Consider the following 25,148-nt stretch of genomic DNA (forward strand, 5'->3'; position numbering starts at 1 on the left):
AGCATTGTTTCTGACCATGTCCATCCCTTTATGGCCACCATGTACCCATCCTCTGATGGCTACTTCCACCATGTCACAAAGCTCTAATCATTTCAAATTGGTTTCTTGAACATGACAATGAGTTCACTGTACTAAAATGGCCTCCACAGTCACCAGATCTCAACCCAATAGAGATTCTTGGGGATGCGGTGGAACGGGAGAATCGCATCATGGATGTGCAGCCGACAAATCTGCGGCAACTGTGTGATGCCATCATGTCAATATGGACCAAACTCCCTAAGGAATGCTTCCAGCACCTTGTTGAATCTATGCCACGAAGAATTGAGGCAGTTCTGAAGGCAAAAGGGGGTCCAACCCGTTACTAGCATGGGGTACCTAATAAAGTGGCCGGTGAGTGTGTATGTGTGTGAGTGTGTGTTTGTGTGAGAGAGAGTATGTGTGTGTGTGAGAGAGAGACAGAGAATATATATGTGTAGGTGGGAGTGTGTATGTCTGTGAGTGTGTTTGTGTGAGAGAGAATGTGTGTGTGTGTGTGAGAGAGAGACAGAGAATATATATGTGTAGGTAGGAGTGTGTATGTGTGTGTGTGTGTGTGTGTGAGAGAGAGAGAGAGAGAGAGAGAGAGAGAGAGAGAGAGAGAGAGAGAGAGAGAGAGAGAGAGAGAGAGAGAGAGAGAGAGAGAGAGAGAGAGAGAGAGAGAGAGAGAGAGAGAGAGAGAGAGAGAGAGAGAGAGAGAGAGAGAGAGAGAGAGAGAGAGAGAGAGAGAGAGAGAGAGAGAGAGAGAGAGAGAGAGAGAGAGAGAGAGAGAGAGAGAGAGAGAGAGAGAGAGAATATATATGTGTAGGTTGGGAGTGTGTATGTCTGTGAGTGCGTGTTTGTGTGAGAGAGAGAGACGGAGAATATATATGTGTAGGTGGGAGTGTGTATGTCTGTGAGTGTGTTTGTGTGAGAGAGAGAGAGAGTGTGTGTGTCTGTGTGAGAGAGAGAGAGAGAGAGAGAGAGAGAGAGAGAGAATATATATGTGTAGGTTGGGAGTGTGTATGTCTGTGAGTGCGTGTTTGTGTGAGAGAGAGAGACGGAGAATATATATGTGTAGGTGGGAGTGTGTATGTCTGTGAGTGTGTTTGTGTGAGAGAGAGAGAGAGTGTGTGTGTCTGTGTGAGAGAGAGAGAGTAAGAGTATGTGTGTGTGAGAGAGAGTAGATGTGTCAGAGTGTGTGTGTGTTTGTGTGTGTACATGTTTTTCTATCCCGGTGGAAAACCTGGACTTAACCCTGACTGCACACAGACTCTAATTTGACCTAAATTGAGGAAACAAGCTTATAAATCATACAGAATGATTTTTTTTTGTTAATAATGTAAAAGTATGTGTGCATATATATATATATATATATATATATAATATATATATAATTACACACACATACACACACACACACACACATATACAGACCTCTCCACATTTATTTTGATATATTAAATCAATGTCACAATAAAATACATTTAGTATGAACTATGAAGCTAAAAACACATAGGATCAATATTTTGAGTGAGGACTAATCCTCAACATCACTATATAAAACATTGATACTTGACATTTATCAAAACAGCAGTTTATTTGCGTTCATGCTTACACACAATGTGGATATTTTACACAGTATGCATATTATAAATACTACCATTTCTACAATATATAGTGAGTGTGCACTGAATATATGCATAACACTACATACCCAGAATGCAATACAATATTGACTCATATATATTAGACTGCCAAAAGTTAACTCAAAACTGAGTTAAAATACTTCATTATGGTAACACTACTTAAAGCCTTTAAATTATTATTTTTAATGCATCAATTATGCGTTGTGATGCACCTTAAAATGCATTATATAGTCTCATGAAAAACAGTTATAATACATTATAATAGTTATCTAATCATTGAACACATCTTTAGGAAGTATAATACATTAAAACACAGGATAAACAACCAATTTCAGAATCTGCAAATATAATGTATTTTTACTTTGGTTACAATTATTAATTAAAAGATATAATGCACATCATGAATACATTTATAATGCATTATACATAAGTGCTTTAAGTAAAATGTTAACATAATGATTTCTGAGATAATAACTGAACATTAAACATGCAACATGAACGCATAGGCTACTGTTTAATAAATAGCCGACTATAGCAGTAGCCTATTCAGTGAACTAGTAGAGCGAACATGGCCTTTGTAAAATGCAGTGTGCATTGCATATGGCATACTTCTAGAATGCTGCGTGTAGTGTGTTATTTGGGACACGGCCCGAGTGTTGTGTTGTGTCCGGCTGATGTGCGCAGGTCTTGCGTGTCGTGAATGTTCTCGGGATCTGCCCCTCACTTCCTGTAGTTCCTTCCCACATTCCCATCAAACCGACCAACCAAACCACCCTGTCCCATCGCGCATCGTGCTCGCACTGAGGTAAGAACAATTCGGCGCGCCCGCCGCTGTTAGTTTGTATCTTTTAATCCATTATGACGTGTTGTCCATTATGACGCACGCGCGTCCGTAAATCAGTGCGCGCGGCTACGAGCACTTTCTGCGCAGGCACCGTGTTTTTCACTCTCTGTTATGTTGTATTCCGATTTTAGAGGGCGAAACATGTCTTGCGAGTGTTTTAGGGCACAACTTTTCCATTTCACCGGGTTGTTTTGATGCGTAGTTCTGAGGTTGTGTGTAGCGTGCGCGCTCGAGCCATGTTTGTGTGACTGCAGCTGGATGTGTATTGGTGTGTGTTAGTAATGTGAATGTATGGGATGGTTGTGTTGAGTTGCATTGTTGAAGAGGGATGCACTGCTCAGTATTGTTATGCAGGTCTCTCTCTTTCTCTCTCTGTTTACTCTTCCCACCAGAGAAAACTTGCAGTTCACTAGACACCCCCCCCCCCCCCATGCTTACATTCACCTTTATTGTCATGATACATAGATAGAATATCATATTGTCAAAGAGTGTGACATGTATATATATATATATATATATATATATATATATATATTGAGATGAGTTCATAAAACATGGTATTTATATTCTGGATTAAAATTCCAATTAAAATACTATTTAAATATAAATTAAAATACTAAATACAACTATTTTTAAAAACCCTTCTCTCTATATGAACAACTGGAACAGTGTTAAAGTAATGGAAAAATCATGGAGATGTGTTGGCCAGAATATGTGTGTCCTCTGATATGTTGCTGTTTGACCCAGATTGTTAATGTTTCACTGAAATGCCCTCGTCTCTTCACTTGATGTTGAAGCGTCCACTCAGGGAGATATAGTGTCCGGGAAAGACTTCAGGAGCTGCTTGAGTTCTGCTCACATTTGCTTGCTGTATCCGTTCACATGGTTGGCCGATTAATTCGCCCCATTGTTTGCTGTAATACTTAATCAGCGATTCCAGGACAGAGAAAAATGAGAATAAGTGGCCGAGAGGTTGCCGAGATGTTTCCCAAAGCTTTTCCACTGAAAACATGGAAATGTTTATATCCCTTTGCATGTCGTTAGAGTTCGCCATAGGCTGCCAGACGTGCTCGGAACGAAAAAATAGCAATGAAATGGGAATTTAATTGAAGTTGACAAAATGATTTTTTCCCTCAAGCCAAGATTTTGTAAGTGTAGCCAAAACAGAAAGAGAAAAAAAATATCCTGATGTTCAGTTCCCCTCTATTTAAAATACTTAATGTGTGCAGAACAAGCCGTCATGGACTGTAAGGGTATGGAACTTGATATGATATTTTATCTTGTCTCTGTTTGTGTCTTAATGTGTTTCACAGTACATGTTGGCGAATCTCATGAAACTTGTAAAGAACATGTTCAGGTCATATTTTAATATTTTAGAATTAGCAAGAATTATGGCATTAATATTCTTAATTGTCATGTCCATAACATTGCAATGAAGTTGCAATACTATTAACATTTTATATATAGATATATTATTTGTAATCAAAATTATTCAATCCCCATTGCAAAATTTACAGACTTTCAACTGTTTGTAATGAACAAATCAGACAAAAGTAATTGAAATAGCTCAACACAACAAATGTTTCAAGTGGTTTCCCCAAATTCAACTGAAACTGCAACTTTTAATGTCTTCTGCAGTCTCAGAATTATTCAACCCCCTGAACAGAATCCCTCACAACAGCACAAATCCTAAAAACAGGTGTTGTTTCACTAATCAAGGGCTTCATTAGTTGCACCAGGTGTGCTTGAGCTAGAACACATGAAATATCTGAACTGACTAGGTTTGTTGAGTGTCACGTTTGACTGCAATGTTGGAAATATGGATAAGTCAAAAGAATGATTTAAAAAGTTAAGAGAAGATATCATCGCCTTTCACAAACAAGGAGCAGGATACAAAAAGATAGCGACGGCACTAAATGTTCCTTGAGACACTGATAGAAATGTAGTTCTACTTCGCAAGTTGCAAGTAAAAAAAACAGTGGTTACACTACTTGGACGGGGCAGAAAAAGGAAGCTATGAACGACTGCAACCAGATTTCTGAGAAGGCAGGTTTAGAAAACCCTCGAGTGACTGCAAAAGACCTGCAGCAAGACTTGGTGGCAACAGGCATTGAGGTTTCAGTTTGCACAGTAAGGCTCGTACTAAAAAGCACACGAAAAGAGCTCAAAATCAAATAAATAAACCACAGAAGATTTGGGATTCTGTTTTGTGGTGCTATACGCTGATTTCACGCAGCCGCCATTTTGAACTGGCTCCGGTGGGAAGAAAACCGGAAGTGTCGCCTTTAATCACAGGAGAGTCGCGAATGCGTTGGCGTATTGTTGTGTTTAATGTAGAAATTAGTTATTCTAAAAATGTACATACATTTCTTTCATACTTTAGACTATATACAGTGAAATTCATTTATAAATAAAATAATTTTTTTATATATAATTCAGAACGTAAAAAAAGAAGCAGGAACGAACTATATACATATCCTATATTGGATATTAACATCCAATAGTGTAAATCACGGCAGCAGCTTCAGGTTGGTAGTCCAAGGCATTGTTGTCTATCTGTACTTCCGGGGTTCTTCCCACCGGAGCCTCACTTTCGATTTCAAAATGGCGGCTGCGTGAAATCAGCGTATTAACTGGATCTTTTCGGCCCTCTGGATCAGCGGTATGTCTGGAGGAAGAAGAATGAAGCATACGCTGTAAAGAACACTGTCTACAGTTCAGCATGGTGGCGCTCGTGATGCTCTGCGGTTGATTTACATCCTCTGGCTCTGGAAACCTGCAGTGTGTGGAAGGCAAGCTGGATTCACTGAAGTATCAGGAAATCCTGGGAGAAACGTCATGCCGTCAGTGAGGAAGCTGAAGCTCCGGCATCATTGGACCTTCACACAGGTAATGATCCCAAGCATACCTCAGATTCCACCAAGGCTTGGTTGCAGAAGTCGTCCTGGAAGAGTCTACAGTGGCATCAGTGTCACCTGACTTAAACCCCATAGAAAATCACTGGTGGGATTTGAAGAAAGCAGTTCCAGCACACAAACCCATGAATATTACTGAACTGGAGGCCATTGCTCATGAGATTCCTCAGAAACGCTGCCAGAAGCTGCTGTCTGGTTTTACATCTCATTTGCAGCAGGTCAGAACAGCAAAAGGGTTTTCTACTAAGAACTAAAGATGCTTGCCATGAAGGGGGTGAATAATTTTGAAACTTCAAAGGTCAATAAAAATTTTGGGAAACCACTTGAAACATTTGTTGTGTTGAGCTATTTCAATTACTTGTTTGATTTGTCCACTGCAAACAGCTGAAAGTCTGTAAATTTAGCCAATAAACCTGATATGCAATGGAGGTTATAATAATTTAAATTACAACTGTACATAAATATAATAATATATATACACGTATATATTATACAAACAACAACATTTATGTAAGATGCATATAATCTAATGACATTTTTCATGTTATGTTATTTGAAGTTTTTCATTGCAATATAATCACAGTATTATTGACATTTATTTTATGAAAACATTTAAGTTAAATTACATTTATCTCCCAATTTTTGCTTATTCTAATTCTAAATGTGTATATATATATATATATCACAAAACATATGCAAAACATGTGAGTAATAGAGTTTGTGTAGAAAATGCTTAGTTAATATTACAACAATGGCAATGAAAAAACTCCTAATGGTTTTACAAAAGACTTCTTTCTGAAAAAGCATTAAATATAATTTCTTGTTTGTGATGAATTATGAGCTGGACATGTTTTCGGTGAGCGCGCTCATCCACAAGAGGGTGCCAGTTTACTAACATGCCATTACGAGTTCGTATACTTTAGTGACCTGGAGTAAAAGGTAAAAAGTTAGTTACCATTGAGGCTGAATGTGAAATATTGCCAGACGGACCAACTATACGAGCCTCAAATGTGTTTTTGCTGTATTCAGTCTTTACCCTGGACGACAGTAAACACTGGCAAACAACACAAAGACCTTGAAATCTTATATCCAGATTCATCCCTGCTGATTTGTCACTTGTGTCCCTTTTCATTGGCAGGATTCTGGCTGGGTTTTTCTTTCCGCTTGCACAGTATGTGTCCCCTCGAACGGGACCTTCCAAAAGGGATAAAAACCAATAAGGAAAACAGATGTTGTTCTGTTAACTCTAGGCTTTCATGATAAGAGGCTGTAAAAGTGATCTGGGACAGAAACAAGTCCAAAGATACATACTTCTCTTCTGCTGTAGTGCGTCTCCCTACGATCCTGCAGTTTAACTCACCGGTTAAGATGCTCTGAGTTAAACTGCACACACGCAGAGGCAGAACTTTAGTTGAACTCTTTGCAAGTGTCACTGAAGCTGTTTGCTTTTGATGCTCGCATGTAACGATGGCGTCATTAGTCTTGTTGTCTGCTAGATTTTTTAGATTTTTTAATTTTATTTTAGGCCTTGTCCACACAGACACAGGTATTTTTATAACCGTGATTTTTTTTATTTTTTTTATTTAGGCCTTGTCCACACGGACACGGGTGTTTTAATAACCCCGATTTTTTTTATAACCCCGGCCGTTCGTCCACACGGAAACGCACTTTTTATTCTGCGTTTAGACGTTATGGTTGGGAAATCTGCGTGCATATGGTGACGCAAAAGTGTGTGAAATTCGATGTAGTATGCACTCCAGGTGGCTAGGTGGCAATGTGAAGCACTACCACACAACAACACCAATATCTTAGAATATTTTGTACAACTGCTGAAAAGACTCTTGTATGTTTTTCAGAGCTGCTAGGGCAACTTGAAGGTCCGAAGTATGGAAATAATCTGACATGTTGGTTGTTATTTTCCTGTACTGGCGCATGCATGTGACGTAAACGCGTACGCGACGAGAGCCACCGTGAGCAGATTTGCGTTTTTACCGTTTAGATGGGAACGCGGCGGTGGAGCGTTTTTAAGATTTCCACTCTGGAGGGTGGTTTCACTTTTTTGCGTTTTTAAGCCCCCAAAACGCCGTTGCCGTGTAAACGAAAGGCACATCCGATAAAATATTTTTACGTTTTCACCCGGAATCGTTCTCGTGTAAACGGGGCCTAAAACGAACATTTTTGAAAACCCCTGCCAGGGTGAGGATTTTCAGAAACGCCGGTTACAGTGTTGTCGTGTAGACAGTAAAACCGGGGTTTTTGCCTTGCGATGTCAGTCAGAGTGTGCATAGATATCCATAATAAAGGCTAGATGTCTTACGGCGGAGTCTCTATCGTCATCACTGGCGGCCATCTTGTCACAGGCAAGCTTTCTGGCGGGCTCTGTGGTGCCTGATGTAAGATGAGTGATCAGCACGAACACAAATACTCTTATCTCGTCGAAATCTTGACGGATTTACAAACATTTTGGTTTCTTACAAACGTTATTAACGTGGCTGTAATTCTGGATGATTATTTATTGATACACTTATTATTCATAAGTATGCGTCATAACTACATCTCTGACGTTTATAACAAACCAAACCGTTTGAAAATCGGTAGAAAATTGAGCAAGTTATGGTTATTTAAAAAGTACATGCGCCATTAAAACGCAATGCCACGAGTGAGCGAGCTGCCTGTGACAAGATGGCCGCCAGGTGCGGACGTCGACCTCCATTGGCCAGCAGCGCGGACGAGACATCTAGCCTTTATTTATGGTTATCCGCCTATCGGAACCGGTAATAACTTTTTGTTAGGCTTCTGATTGGCCAACGTGGCTTTACGGTTAGGGTTATATCGCCGCCTGCTGGTGTGGCATGCTCTTGACAGCACTTGATAGTGTGTTTTTGCATTTCATGTAGACGGAGATTTTTTTTAAAACCGAGAATGTTTGGACGGGTTTTATTTTTAAAATGCAGGAGGAAAAACTCCGGTTATAAAAATACCCGTGTCTGTGTGGACAAGGCCTTAGCCTATGCTAGGTTTTAATGCTTGAATGTTTAAAAAATACATAAATTTCCCCATATTCTCCATTGTTGCGGCTCCTCTCTTCCCAGTCTGTCAGTAACACTCTGTTTAGTTCCTGTCTCTGTGAAGCCCCGCCTTCTGAAAAGCACACTGTGCTCTGATTGGTCGGCTGGAGGACTGTGTTGTGATTGGTCGAGCGCTTCGAGTGTGTTTGGGAAATGTCCCGCCCCTTACTATAACCGCCAGTTTAACACACTACTAACTAAGTCAACCAGGCCCGCCCCTTTATTCTGCGTATGAATTATTTAAATGAGGAATATTGTGACGTGTTCGTTCCCGGAAGAAACTCAAGACTACAATGGAGGCGTTTCAGGAGTTCAGAAACACTGACACTGATATAGAGAAGAACTCCCGCTGGAGGGACTTTGAGCTCAAACAGCAACATTAAACTCACTAAAGAACATTATCAATCAATGTAAAAAAGCATAATGAATGACTACCACATTCTAACATCTGGATTTTTATTTGAGTTTAAAAGTGGTGTTAAAAATGCATCAAATGTTACTTTAAGGAAAATGTGGTGCAAAAGTCACAGCCACGATTCTATGTTGTTGTGAGTGATTGCCAGGTGTTGTGGATGGTTGTTAAGGTGTTGCCGGGTGTTGTGGATGGTTGTTAAGGTGTTGCTGGGTGTTGTGAATGGTTGTTAGGGTGTTGCTAGGTTTTGTGGATGGTTGTTAGGGTGTTGCCGGGTGTTGTGGATGGTTGTTAGGGTGTTGCTAGGTGTTGTGGATGGTTGTTAGGGTGTTGCTAGGTGGTTTCATACTCTCCAGACATATTTTATAAGTTGCATAATTTAATCAAATCGTTGGCAGAGCAAATGAAAGTGCACAGAGATGCTTATTGATCAATCGTGTCGCTTTATGCTTGACATTTGAAACAATAATTTTTTTGACTTGTTTATTAAATTTTCACTTGGCCTGTTTGGATTATATATGACAGAATTGATGAATCAACCATAAAATAGTTCAGTTTGACACTCTTTACTAGTTTTGGGATGATATTGATCTGAGAGCTGATGGAGGCCAGACTCAGGTCACTGGATTTGACCCTGGATGATGTCGTTTGACCTTTGCTTGTAGTAGCACCAGATTGTGTTACAAATGAAACCCAAACTGGCAAATAAATGGCAAGAGAACGAGAGGAAATTCGTCATTAGCCAGAGTTTGCTTTCGAAGGGTTCGGTTTCAGGGTTAGATGTGATGCTTCGATTAAATACCCTGCAGAAATGTGCTCAAACTCAGTGGAGTTGTTGAATTATACCTGTCATAATAATGTTCATACAGGGGCATTCATACATTCTAATGTGCTTTAAGGCATTTTCTGTTAACTTTCAGGTTCAGTTAACTGACGCAAACGATTAATTCTCTTGCTAAAATTCAATTTTTTTAATATTTATATAATAATCTATATTTATGTGTGTGTATATATATATATGTATATATATATTAATAAGTCTCTGTTCACCGAGGCTGCATTTATTTGAACAAAAATACAGTAAAAATTGTGAAATATTATTACAATTTAAAATAACAGTTTTCTATGTGAATATATTGTAAACTGTAATTTATTCCTGTGATCAAAGCTGTATTTTCAGCGTCATTACTCCAGTCTTCAGTGTCACATGATCCTTCAGAAATCACTCTAATATGATGATTTGCTGCTCAAGAAACATTTCTCATTAATACCAATGTTGAAAACATATTTTTCATATTTTCAGGAGTCTTTGATGAATAGAAAGTTCAAACATTTATTTGAAATAGAAATATTTTATGACATTATAAATGCCTTTAATGTCACTTTTGAGCAATTGAATGCATCCCTGCTGAATAGAAGTATTAATTTCTTTTGCAAGCCGAGCCGTGATCTGCACTAGCGGATGATCAGGTCCGTTCCCTCGGTCCCGTATCCTCATGCTATGGATATTGGATATCTATCACTTTGACAGTCCTGGTAATTGGAAGCAGTGCGTCCTGCAAACGTGGGCCTTTAGATGGAGAACTGGATAGCGTTCAGAAGTCATGTGTGAAACATTACAGACGAAGCCTCAGGTTTGTCTCTCTCAGCTGTCACTGCGGGTGTGTGTGATATAATGGGGGTTGTTGAGGAGAAACAGGTGTTGTGTATTAGTTCCACTTGTTCCCCCAAATGTCACCATGGATAGAGTTGTCAGAGCGCATTATTGGGACGTACAGCTGGAGGTTTTTGTTTGACTATTGCCACAATATTTTCTTTCGGTGTGTAAAGAGAAATGGGGAAATTTACCTCAGAAGTGAAAGATTTGTTTTGCTGGTTGTCCACATTATAGAAGCAAACGGGTCCCAAATGCCATTTGTTATTGACTTTACAATGTTTATTATTATTTATATATACCTAAATACCTTTTATTCAGAATGTTTTTATAGCTATCTTCTGTTTTTATTTTCATTTGTTAACCCTTTAAGCGCCAAAGTCGCAAAATTGCGACAAGACGTCATACTTAATAAAACAGGCTGTAGATCCTGATATGGTGTAATATCTAATTTGTATTCCCTACCACTAGATGGCAGACATGTAATACTGCGATTCAAGAACAAAATGACGTCATGTTCCTATTCAAAGTGTTGGAGGAAACAGCAGAGCAAGTGAGCGATCGTGTCATTGATGCGGATGCAGTTCAGTTCAGAGCGTCTGAGTAAATTGTGAGATTTGTGAGAGAAAATCGTCAAATGGCTAATAAAAACCTGTACCGTGAGGATGTGTTGCAAATGTTATTCGCCGATTCTGACTCTGAAGGGGAATATTTGCCTTTTGTAAATGACGATCGGCCGTCTAATGATCGCGCTTCTCCCGGTACATCTTTGCCGAGCAATGGTGCCGCCCGCGCCTCTCCCGGTACATCTTTGACTCGCAATGGTGCCGCGCACGCTTCTCTCGGTACATATTTGACGCGCAATGGTGCCGCGCGGCTTCTCTCGGTACATCTTTGACGCGCAATGGTGCCGCGCGCGCTTCTCTCGGTACATCTTTGACGCGCAATGGTGCCGCGCGCGCTTCTCTCGGTACATCTTTGACGCGCAATGGTGCCGCGCGCTTCTCCCGGTACATCTTTGCCGCGCAAGGCGCGAGTGTTCACGAAGCACAAACAGATCATTTTGACCATTTGCCCAACGGGGATGGGGGTGGCAGGGTGGACGTGGTCTTAGTGTACATAGGACTATAGGAGAGCTGTTGCAGCAGGGTTTTACATGTGTTTTACTACTAAAGTATTGTAATATAGTAATAATTTAGTAGTAAAAATAGTAAAATCTCCTATTTTATTGTTGGTTTCTTCTTTTCCGATTATTTGGAATGAGGATAAAAAAAAAGCATGTAAATAAATTCCAACATCAATTCAATACTATTTCCTGAATATTACTGATGAACTGATCAAAAAGTAGGCTACTGTTCACATGCGTTTTACTATATAGTATAGTAATAATTTAGTACTTCCTGTTATTGTTGGTTTCCTCTTTTCTCATCATTTGGAATGAGGATTAAATTTTTTTTTTTTTTTAAATAAAACATGCAAATAAGTTCAAACATCAGTTCAATATCTACCATTTCCTGGATATTATGAAATTCAAGAGGGCCGCCCCCTGGTGACGTCATAATATGCTAATTAGATGAGTATATTTACACCCCACATAAACTGTCAGTCATCCCCAAAATTTTTCTAATTTACAGTAGATCTCTATCTTTAAGCCCTTTCAAGCCACAAGCTTTTGAAATTTTGATGTCAAAATCCAGCATTTTTTTCAAAAAAACCTTGGCGCCTAAAGGGTTTTAAAAAATTAAATTAATTAAAGATTATGAATAAATATTCTGCTTTTGTTGATAATTTGGTGTATTTAATGGGCTTTTTGATCAGATTATACTGTTCATGAGATGCAAATGCAAAAACATCACATCAGACCCTTTTCTCAAAACTGATCGCTCTGTGACTCTGTGACCCTCGGCCCCGAAATTCAGTTTCATTGCACAACCTGTTCGCATTTATCATGTTTTCAGCTGATGCCTTGAAGACGGATGGCTCTACTCAAGGACTCGCTGCAGCGTCCAAAAGTCTGCACTCCTAATTCAATGAGATAAATTGGAAAAATGTGCAAATGCAAGTCATATTTACTAGCCAGCGTTTGGAGTGCATTTCGTAGGCCGTCTCCGAGCGCAGTAAATCTGGCCAGAGTTTCAGAAGGGCTTGAGAGATCATTAGCCTGACACTAACCAGAGGAACGATCTGGGACGACGGCCTTCTCTGGACGGGCACCAAACATCCCGTCTGAAGGTTACGCTTTGTTTCAGCCAGGTTTCTGATTGCCACGGTTTGTTGGTCTGACTCTGTACTGAAATATATGTTTGCTGAGGCAAGCTTCTGTTGCACATATTTGGGACAGAAATATACTCTTATTAGAGCTGCACGATTATGGATGATTTTTGTTCAAAACGGAGATCATGACAAAATAACATGTTAATCTAACTTAATGTTAATCGCTAAAGTCTATTTAAAATGTTTAATGAATCTGAATGAATTATTTTAAAAAATCGGATTGAGTGAATGATTCAATGACTCACTCAGAAAGATTTGCTTCATTACTGGATGATTCAGTGTTTTTGAACGATTCTCTTGAATGAATGATTCAGTGATAAACACATTTTTAACAGTCTCTTGTCGCCACCTACTGGTGTAACGATGTAACGACACTATCTGTATTTGAAGTGCCAAGTTACTTTCAAAAAGGTTATTTACTCTATTTTGATCACTACCATAAACATAAGTGTTTATATCCGAACTATTAACTTATATATCTTTTCTTTATCGTCCTTTCTATAACCTATCTATTATCTTTTTTTTTTTTTAAGTATGCGTACTGCGTTAGATTTAACTAGGACGGGTCATGAAGTTGCTTTGGATAAAAGCGTCTGCTAAATGTAAAAATCTCAGCCCTTCTGTGATAATATGAATATTTGTAACAGAAATAATGATACTGTGTGGTTGAAAAGTCTGTTTGTGAAGCGGTTTCATAATTACACATGACAACCGCTCTCTCTGGATACAACACAGATCTGAATGTTCACTGTGATCAGATTTGTAAGGTCTTTTGTGTCCTAAAAAGCTCGTTTTTGGGGTCCACAGCTTATAAAAACTTATTTCTGGGTTTTGTAGCTTGTTTGCTGTACACCTTGTCACATAGCAGCTTTTAGACATTGTTTTGTTTTTTGTTATAAGTCAAATGCAAGGGGGTAATCCATCGACCGGAAGTTGAAGCCGGCCGGGTGCCGCCATGTTGTAGCAGAACTTCACTTGCGTTAGCATTTCCATTGACTCCCATTCATTTTGGCGTCACTTTGACAGCGAATAACTTTACATCTGAGGCGTTTAAAGACTCCATTTGTCCATTATTTATTTCTAAATAAACACGACAATGTATAAAGGGCTCCATTACCTTCTATGTTACATTATGGCCCCGTAGAAACAGTTTTAGTAAAAATAGGCTAACGATTGCGTCATAACCACTCGACTCTCTGTCGCGCTGTACAGAAATTACCGTACAGACAGGAGGAGAAGCTCGCAGGCAATCGGGGGGACGTCCCGTCAAGGGAGAAGCCCATAGATAATGAGTCCATAAAAGCAACGGAATACTTACTCCTGCTCACTCACGCCAAAGAACTCTTTGCTCAAGTTCCCCGTCTCTGCAAGATTAACGTTGGCAATTTTCACGCACAGCTACTAGAAGATTAACGTCTGTCAGACAGGTTGTTCACGTCATCAAGCTTAGTTTGAGTCGGTTTGAGTCTGCGCGTCAGGAACGGAAGTGCTCAAAAATCGCTAAAAATGGGCTTCAACTGTCTCAACTGAGTTCCAATGAGATCGCTCTGTCCATTTCTTATACTGTCTATGGAGCAAACATGTCCACATCACTATGATCAGGGGCCTCATTTATAAACGTTGCGTACGCACAAAAGAAGGCGTACGCCGCTCTCTACGCAATAATTGGTATTTATAAAAAGCAAACTTGACGGGAAAATGTGCGGTCCTTCACGCAAGCTCTGACCCAGGCGTACGCACAAAAACGGGTGAAATGAGAAATGGCGACACCGTCGGCAGATGGAAGAAACACGTGAAAGTGTGTGAAACTGTAGACCGTTGTGTAAAATAAATGGCAATACTGCCTCTCATAAATAACACGAAGACGTCACAAAGCAAGTCTTACAATTAACAGCCTACACGAACACCCGTTTGATCGATCTGCAACAGAAATGCAAATTAACACATATTTGCAAAAAGAAAAGTGAAATATGTTCTGCAATAATTTTGGCATGTTATACAATTCATCCTCATAAATAAGATGGTAAACAGAACGAAATAATGTACAAAACTGATATTCTCGCCAATGTGTCCGTCTGGCGGAGCAGATATAGCTAAATATAGCTAAATAGTCAGTCAGATAGATAATTAGGGAGAGATAGATAGATAAATAGATAGATGTATTATTTGTCCACTGGGAAAGTTGTTTTCTTAGTAAAAATGTATTTATCAGCTACGGAATGGTATTCATGCAGGTATTTCATGCATATGCCTTCAGTTTGTTTTATTTTTGATTCAGAACCATTCAGAAAGCTGCAAGAAATTACATTTGCGCTGAACTATTTCCCATTTCCAATTAGATTATAACCGACATCTGTAGCTTGTCATTTCTTTTTTATTTCGGCCACAGTCCGAGGTTGTGAGGCTACAGCATTTACGGCGTCTGCAACCTTTTGCCACTCAAGTGCCTTTTTGGCATTAGTAGCTAATGCCCACACGGTGCCCTCCAAACAACATTTTTCTCCTCTTTTCCACCTCGCCAACGATAACTTCTACTTCACATTGAGTGAAGTTACGTTTTTTTGATTTCCTCTCTATGTTTGCCATGATTTCGCAATCGATAAATATTAACTTGTGGGCGTTTCACGGACTATTTATGGGCAACTATGGGCGTGACATGAAGCAGCAAAAGCTGCGCTACTTTTAGAATTGATTGTGATTTATTAAGGAAAAAATACGTAGGATGTGCGTGCGCACGGTTTTATAAATCCGAATATTTATGTGCGTACGCACGTCCTATGTTTCATCCGTACGCCACTTCTGACGCAAATCCTACGCAAAGTTTTATAAATGAGGCCCCAGATGCTTTCTGAACCGCTGTTTTCTCACCGCTGTCATTTTTGTTGTTTATTTTGTTATTGAGAGGAAAGCCATATTCATCTAAACGTCTGGACACCAGTATATCACATATCATAACCTGTTTTTACCCCTAAGAACTTCGCTGTGAGCAAACAAAGCAGACGCTTGTAGAAGTGAACTGGTTCTGTAGTTCTCCGATCTTTCACTTTGCTTTAGTTGAGCTACTAAAACATCCATTAGGATTCTGGCTTTTGATTGTGGAAAAAAGGGTAAAGGATATTTGCAAAAGATGAACGTGCTTCTGATGCAAGAGGAAGTTGAGATTGAACAGAGCTGTTTTGTCTTGTAGAAATGTTTTGTGTGTGTTTTGTAAGTAAGGTTTTAGGCTAAAGCGTTTTTATTACTTGGAAGTTTCACCATTTCAATTAAACGGAGTGGTTTGTTTAATTTCTGAACCGCATCTTTGTGTTCTTCAATGCTCCTTCTGATATCCTTTCATTTCTCCAGACTTTAGTACCGGTACATCAAGTACTTTTCCTGACACACACTCTCTTGATTAAGTCCTGAAATGTGCTTATTTTTTGTCTGGAAATTAATCAATTCATTCATTTAAAGTATTAATGATTCTAAAATTGGCTTCATTTTTAAAACAAAATGTTATTCATTTTATCTATTTATTTTCAATTATTATAGACTTTGTTCTATAAGTAGCCTATTTATTATTATTTAATTGTTTTTAAATTATGAATGGTCCTGAAGTAGGCTTCATGTTCTGTAAAAAAAAATTAAAATCATAAATTAAGCTTTTTAAAGCATTAACAACCCTGTACAAGGCTTCATTTTTTTATTTAAAAATTTAAATTAATTATTTAATTTCAAATTATGAATGGTCTTAACGTATAATCTTTATTTTCTTTCAGAAAAAAATATTATAGTACATTATCTGTGTATTTATTTATTTATTTAAAATGATTAATTTTCCTAAAATTGGCTTCATGTTTTATAAGTATGTGTTTATTATTTATTTATATTAAATTATGAATGGTCCTGATGTAGGCTTCATTTTTCTGTCCGAAAATAAATCAATAAATATATTTTTAGAGTATTAATGATCCTAAAATTGGCTTCATTTTCTATAAAAAAATGTTATTTATTTATTAATTTGATTTATTTCAAATATTAATAAAAAGGCTTAATGTTCTATAAGTATTTATTTATTTATTTATTTTAGATTAATTATGGTCTTGAGTCTGATATAGGCTTAATTTTTTATCCAAAAAATATTAACTTATTAATTTAAAGTATTAATAATCCTAAAATTGGCATAATTTTCTATAATAAATTATTTCTTATAAAATAATTAAAATAATGTTTCTAAAATAGGCTTCATGTTCTAAAAATCTTTATATGTATTTTAAATAATTAGTGATCCTAAAATAGGCTTCATTTTCTATATGAAAATTTATATTTTCTTATATTTTCTATCAGAATTTTTTTCATATTATCTAAAAATGTATGCATTTTTTTATTCATTTAAAAGGCTTCATGTTCTATAAGTATTTATTTATTTTAGATTATTTATGGTCTTGAGTCTGATATAGGCTTCATTTTTTTATCCAAAAAATATTAACTTATTAATTTAAAGTATTAAAGTTCCTAAAATAGGCTTCGTGTTCTATAAGTATTTATTTATTAATAAATGTATGTATTTATTTATTAATTCATTTAAAATGAGTAATGTTCCTAAAATAGGCTTCATGTTCTATAAGGATTTATTCATTCAAATGCACCCCAGACATGTTGTTAAAAACGCACAGGCCGGATTAAACACATTAAATGGTGACAGAGACGGTGTGTGTTTTCCTCTCCAGAAGAAGCTGTTTGTGTATTCCTCCAGCGCTCGGATGCGCTCATGTTTGGCAGGACGAGGCGAGACTGATCTCACTTTCTCCTGACACTTGTTGATCGCACAGCGAATGCTGAATCACTTCTCCCATCTCTGCTCCGCAAACTCACGCCAGACTGAAACATTTAAAGGGCAAAAGGTCAGGATCGATCCAGATTGTGTTGCATCCACAAAAATACATTTTCCTCGGAGCCGGACTGTAAGTGAAACAATACGAGTCTGTTTTATCCATGTTTTAGTGATACACACAGTCTGGTCTTTAATGCGAGACATTGCTTGACCTCTTACCTGACCTTCACTACATCACATCATCTCAGCTGTAACGTGTAGAAATCTATTTTTCTCCGGTTTAATTCGTGCAACAGAACATGAAACGTCTCTGTGTTTTTTTCATCCTCGTTGACTTTCCAGAAAGAGATTCAGTTTTGTTTTCGAGAGCAAACACAACTTCCTCTTTCACTTCCCGCTAAAGAAGCCAATTATCCGAGACTGTTCCTAATGAAGGGGATTTATGAAGTGAATCCGCTCCGATGTGAATAACGCCTGTTTGTTCACCCACATCCCAGGTGTCTCGACACATTTTCCCACTTCCATTTTCTCCCGCTCTCCTCCATCGTTATTGTTCTACATGTGATGCATGACACTCTTTACTCATGTTTCCAGCATCATTACTCCAGTCTTCAGTGTCACATGATCCGTCAGAAATCATTCTAATATGATGATTTGCTGCTCAAGAAATATTTCTGATTATTATAATAACTAGGGATGCACGATATATCGGCCACCATATCGGTATCGCCCAATATATATACATTTTGAATGTTGTTGTTATCGGCTCGATGAGAAAATTTGGCTGATATATTAAAGCCGATAAATAATGTATTATTTCCTTCAGCTGAGACACTTCAGATGCGACTGTTCAACATGATTGGTTTGAATTGCTTGAAATATGATTGGAATCACTTCAAAAAAGGAAAATACAGTTAATGCAACATGTTTAACGACAGTCTATCGGCTACATAACATTATAATGAGAACATCATTAGAATTGTGTTTTAGATAAAGCTTTTAATGTTTTTGTAATCAGGTTCTCAAAATTATATAAAATAGATTTATCGGCCAATATATCGGTTATCGGCTTTCAGATATAAAGAATTATCGGTTATCGGGATTGGCCAAAATTTTCATATTGTTGCATTCCTGATCATAACTTATAAAAATTCACACTCTTTTCCCTTGTCTTTGTTTTTGCTGCCTGGACAACAAAACAGTAATGCGGTTTTGAGCTGACAAGGTGTGTGTGTGTGTGTGTGTGTGGAGGAATGGAATGTCTCTGTTTACTAGGCAAACGTTCCTGTCAATCCACAGAGACGGATTCTCTCAGGAATGGGAGAAATGCAGACATCAATCACAGGCGTTTCGCTGTAGGCTGGGGGAGATAATAATATTATGCCACATTGTGGAAACCATAACTATTTTACAGTGTTTTTTTTATTTTTTATTGGCCATTACGTTTCCTAAAATATGAGAGTGTGAAGATAGAGATGTTTTAATAGTGTCACTCGCTTCAGTAGCAAAAATGCTGTTAGACTGCGATTCATTTTGTGAGTCACTTCAAAATGTTCATTTGAATAAGTCCGTGCCAAACTCTGAATCTTTGACTCATTTGCATCATAACTCGAACATGTTCTCAGAATTCCTCCATTTTCCATATATTGAATTGTTTTAGTAAATGTATGTAAGGAAGAATTGACGACGGGCCGTTGAATTATTAGAAAATAATGATAGTTACACTTCGGGTGTGCATTACTCATCTTGTACTACGGTTACCACACCTCTAAACCAGCCTTTCTCAAACTTTTTTCAGTCGGGGCACCTTTCAAAAGTGCATAAAATCTCAAGGCACCCCAGTGTAAAATATAAATTAAAGACACTGCATAACCCAAATGTAAATGCAAATGTCCTGTTTATTTAGACAGAACAGTAATGAACAGAGCATAATACGAACTGTAAATAACAATAACAATAATAATAACAACTTTACAGGGCTATCACTTTTGTGAAAAAAATCCTGATCGATTTTTGAGACATAAAATGAATCGATTGTAAAATCGATTTTCCATGTCTAAAGACGTTTCCATTTTCAGCGCCAAATATAGGCAAATCCACGGACAACTAACAGGCATTAGCACGAGCGTAAAGAGTGCGCTTGAGACGCGCACAAGTCAGCAATATTTCTGATGATTTATTGGCATGAAGTTTCGTGCACAATGACAAACAGGAGTGCAAGATTCTCGAAAAACAATAAGCAGAGTGGACTGCCATAACATCAATGAAAAACATTACTGCAGGCTTCAACATGGCTGTGTTTACGATTAGAAATGTCAAACAAATTTCGCCTACGTAGGCGATTGTAGGCCGGATCTGTATCTGTATGCATGGGACTGTCTGAATACCGGCAGAATTCACATTTTTGTTGTAAAAAGAGACACGTTATGCAGAAGTATAGTATAGTTTGTATGTGTGTTTGTCAGAGCCTGCAGTTGCTGTGTGACGCGCGTTCGCGCGGTCGGTGTTGTTGCTATAACGCGGTGCTATGGGTTGCGTCACTTGCGTCAAGTTGTGTGTGTGTCTTGCTTCGGTCTTTTGAGACGGATTTTTATGGTTAATTTTATATATATATATATTTATCTAAAATTAATTTAAAATTTTATTAATACGTTCATATGTTTAAAAAGAAGAAGAATGTATTTATGTAAATTCAAATATATATATATTTTTAGCCTACGTAATTTTTTGGCGGCACCCCTGACAAAGTCAGGGGGCACCCCAGTGTGCCGCGGCACCCACTTTGAGAAAGGCTGCTCTAAACATTGTTCAATGATGCATTTCAAGACATTTATCAGGTTTTTTATCCTTAAAACGCTCTTGTGTGTGGGACTAATTTCTTACACATCTCATCCCAAGCCTCCATTGCTAGTCATTTCAGAGCTAGTAACATCGGCTTGAGCCACTGATAGCAGTTATTAGAGAGAGAGAGAGATTAAGCATGTTTAGATGACCTGATTCTGCTAATAGTGAAACTGTAAGTTTATCTGCTTCAAAAACAGCGCCGTTATTACCTCGCTAGAAAGAAATGTCATGAAGCTTTTAAGTTGTTAAACTATTTTACTGATAAAATCCTCAGAGCAGCGCTAGTGTGTTGAGCAGGAGAGAGATTGTGCTTTCTGTTCATAATAATGTGGCAAAAAACATGGAAATCGTTGTGGGTTTTGGTTCTTCTGCTGTTTTCGGCTGTAAGGACGTTTGAAATCACTGAAATCAATTGGCGAAGTGATATGGAACTGTGCGGTCAAAACCTGCTGGAACTACTTTATCCGTGCGTTTCCCTGAAAATAATGGCACACCTTAGAACGTTCATCAACCAATCAGATTCAAGCATTCAACAGCCCCGTATTATAAATGTAGATAAATATTGCTATATGGTTTGTTATATTGGTGCATATAAATGCTAATTATTAAAACATTTTTTCGAGTATATTTAGCAAAAAACAGTGTTGAAAACATTAATTTTACTGCATTTTGCATTAAACATTTTGAATGTATACTTGGCAAAAAATCACCTGTTTAATCTATTTTAGAACAAATACATATGCACCGACATATATGTGTTTCAAAGGCTTTTTCAAATGTTTGGGATCAGTAAGATAAAATGAAATGAATACTTTTATTCAGCAAGGATGCATTAAAGGGATAGTTCGATTTGAAATTAATTTTTGGTATGTTTTAGCTTACCTCAAGGGCATCCAAGATGTAGGTGTCTTTGTTTCCGCAGTAGTTTCAATTTTGATATTTTTAGGTCAAACCGTTCTTGTCTGTCAGTCATATAATGCAGGTCTATGGTCACCACCTCAAAGAGCATGCACAGAGAAGTCCAAATTAAACATGATTTAATGACTCGTAAATGTAAGTACACATTGATGGCCTAAGACACGAAACGAGCGGTTTGTGTGAGAAAACGAACAGTATTTATATCGTTTTTACCTCTTGTAAACACAGCCACGTCCAAGTGATCTGAGGGCGCGGGCGCTTCGGTCTGTGCAAGCGCCGGAAGTGATCTCTCGCGCGAGTACGTCAATCATTGTTTACACAGAGATTTCGGAAGTGTTACCTTTCACTGTGAAGATCTAAACATATTTAGATATACAGGAAATCGCAATGGAAGACGATTTCGATATATCAACAGACAACGTTGAATTTTACTCGTACACGCGCGAGAGAACACTTCCGGCGCTTTCCGCCGCTTGCACAGACCGAAGCGCCCGCGCCCTCAGATCACTTGGACGTGGCTGTGGTTACAAGAGGTAAAATCGATATAAATACTGTTCGTTTTCTCACACAAACCGCTCGTTTCGTGTCTTAGGCCATCAATGTGTACTTACATTTACGAGTCATTAAATCATGTTTAATTTGGACTTCTCTGTGCATGCTCTTTGAGGTGGTGACCATAGACCTGCATTATATGACTGACAGACAAGAACGGTTTGACCTAAAAATATCAAAATTGAAACTACTGCGGAAACAAAGACACCTACATCTTGGATGCCCTTGAGGTAAGCTAAAACATACCAAAAATTAATTTCAAAGTGAACTATCCCTTTAAATTGATTAAAAGTGACAGTAAAGACATTTATAATGTTGCAACAGAGTTCTATTTCAAACAAATGCTGTCCTTTTGAACTTCTATTCATCAACGAAACCTGAAAAAAGAATCAGAAATGTTTCTTGAGCATCAAATCATCATATTAGAGTGATTTCTGAAGGATCATGTGACACTGAAGACTGGAGTAATGATGCTGAAAATTCAGCTTTGATCACAGAAATAAATTCAATTTTAATACATATTCACATAGAAAACAGTTATTTTACATTGTAAAAATATTTCACAATTTTACTGTATTTTTTATTTATTTTTTTAAATAAATGCAGCCTTGGTGAACTAAACGAGACTGTTCAAAAACATTGGAAAAACTGAACCCAAACCTTTGAATGCTAGTGTTGTTTTAGCCATATAGCTCTATAGCTATACATTAAGCCATATATTAACGCCATCAGTCTATAGTGAACAATAATCTTGCAGGTATCTGAGTTCTGGTCCTGTAAACACATGTGGCGTCTGCTGGCGATCAGCGCGTCAGACTTCATTGCAGTAATTGGCCTGACTGCAGGGGACGCGAGCTTGAAATATTTTCTTAGCGGGATATATGTGATTTAGACTGCCAGGTCTTATTTAACGTAAAAAGACACAAGTTAAATGCTTTCTCTGCTTTTGTTCTTTGAGGAATTTAAGCTTGATCCACTTGGAGTAATTCTCAGCAGATTTGACAGCTGGTGTTTAATATCTGTGACTACAAACAAGAAATGCGACTCAAAGTCTGTAAATATGATTACGGGTCATGATTATTATGGAAACTGTTAGTTTAGTCATATTTATTTTAATGTTTTGTTTTTTTTTCGCTGTCAAATGCTAATGATGTGACTTGCCTCTGTAATGTAGACCACATGCTTCATGCCGTAAACATCTGCAAATGAATCTTGGATGCAGTTGTAAAGAAGGAAATGGGTTCCTATAGGAAAAATGCATTAGTTTGGATGAATGACGTATGAATGTAGTTAGTTTAAATTGCTAAGTCAAGCATTACTGTTTGTGCTACTTCTGGAGTATCATGCACTGAAAATAATATGCTGTAGTTTTAACGTTGGAACCATTTTCACACAGAAATTGCTGGTAATTTTCAGAGATAATAAACGGCAAGTATAGTGAATTAAACATGACTTTTGTCTAGTTCAAATAAATGCTGTTCTTTTAAGCGTTCTATTAATCAAAGAATCTTGAAAAACAAAATGTGTCACAGTTTTCTCAAAAATATGACTGTTTTCAACATTGATAATAATAATAAAAAATTAACGGCAAGTGACACATTGAATTAAACGTGAAATTAAGAAAGACTGAAATAACGTTTTCTTTTAAAACTTACTCCTATAATCTCATTTTTTTGTTACAGTGTGTGTCGTTGAGAATATCTGTTCATATATATGTGATCATTTTTAATGTTATCAGTATCAGCCTGATAAGAAAATGTGGTCAATATATTAATTAAAGCTGATAAATAATGTATTATTTCCTTCAGCTGAGACGCTTCAGATGCGACTGTTCAACATGATGGGTTTAAATTGCCTAAAATATGATTGAAATCAATTCAATAAAGGAAAATAGAGTAAAGTGCAACATGTGCATCGCAAGTCTGTCATATCGGCTACATAACGTTATAATGAGAACTTTATATAATTGTATGTTTGCGTCATGGCTTTTAATGGTGAGACTTTTGTTTTTGTAATCAGGCTCTCAGAAACTATATATAAATTTGGATTTAGATTTATCGGCCAATATATCGGTTATGGGCTTTCAAACATAAAGAATTATCGGTTATCGGAATCGACCAACGTCACTTTGTAAAGAAACTACACGAATATAGACTGAACACGTAATACACATGACGTGACATTACCGTTTTCACAAATTAGCATTTTTATAGTTTTACACAGAGACGATAACGGTATCGTTTTCAAAAACTTGCACTTTAAAACGTACTCGGTTACTAACGTAACCTCGGTTCTCTCTAGAGAGGGAACGAGTACTGCGTAATAGCTTACGCTAGGGGAAAAACTCTTTTCCGCGAGATATTGAAGCCAAAAATTATCCTTAATTTTTTATTAATGTAAAACGCTTTGCAGCAGCAAGCAGACATAGGCGAAACAGCTCGCGCGCCTATTGGTTGCTCTGCAGCAAATGCAGCAGCCTATCGAGAGAGACTCTGCGTGACGTAATGACCAATGGGGGCAATTCGCGCCCATATCGTCACATCCCGCCAGAAGGGGCGTGGTCTCACCCTATAAATATGCTCGTTAGGCTGATACAAGCTGGTTTTTATCACTGAAGCGAACCAGAGCGTATTCCAAGCACGGCAAGATACGCAGTACTCGTTCCCTCTCTAGAGAGAACCGAGGTTACGTTAGTAACCGAGTACGTTCTCTTACGAGAGTATCTCTCGTACTGCGTAATAGCTTACGCTAGGGGAACACAATGCAACACGCCGTGCGTACAGGGATCCAACACCAAAGTCCCGGGGGCCGAAGCCCAGGGCTCATGTAATGCATAATCACCATAAACTCACATAGAGTGGAGGAAGAGAGGCTGGAAGCGTCATTCCCTATAAAAAAGCACCCAGCGGGGCTATTATATGACAATAAAACGCGCAGCCAGGGTGAAAGCTTTCAGCCTGATCTGGGTGGCCATACGTGTGTCAACACTCATGGGGCTGCAGTAAACTCAGCATCTGGGCCGCACAGCGGGGCAGATAGCACTGAATTTAGACCGCCAAAAGCTTAGCTTGTAAGGCGGGTACCTCCAGGTTATAGTATTTTATAAATGTAGACGGCGAGGCCCAGCCCGCGGCCGTACAGATATCTTGCAGGGAAACCCCGCTCGACCATGCCCACTAAGAGGCCACGC

General features: G+C 38.1%; 1 protein-coding gene across 1 annotated transcript in view; it reads left to right on the top strand.

Moving 5' to 3' along the window:
• The first annotated feature begins 2,291 nt into the window (after positions 1–2,291).
• Positions 2,292–25,148, top strand: part of disp1 (dispatched homolog 1 (Drosophila)) — a 102,524-nt gene continuing 79,667 nt past the window's right edge. Inside the window, exon 1 of the mRNA XM_056262809.1 lies at positions 2,292–2,469. The gene's annotated coding sequence lies outside the window, so the exon portion shown is untranslated. The remainder of the gene's footprint in view (positions 2,470–25,148) is intronic.

Source organism: Rhinichthys klamathensis, unplaced genomic scaffold, assembly GCF_029890125.1.
Source record: "Rhinichthys klamathensis goyatoka isolate OS25496 unplaced genomic scaffold, OSU_Roscu_1.1 h1tg000196l_1, whole genome shotgun sequence".
NCBI classification, from domain to species: Eukaryota; Metazoa; Chordata; class Actinopteri; order Cypriniformes; family Leuciscidae; genus Rhinichthys; species Rhinichthys klamathensis.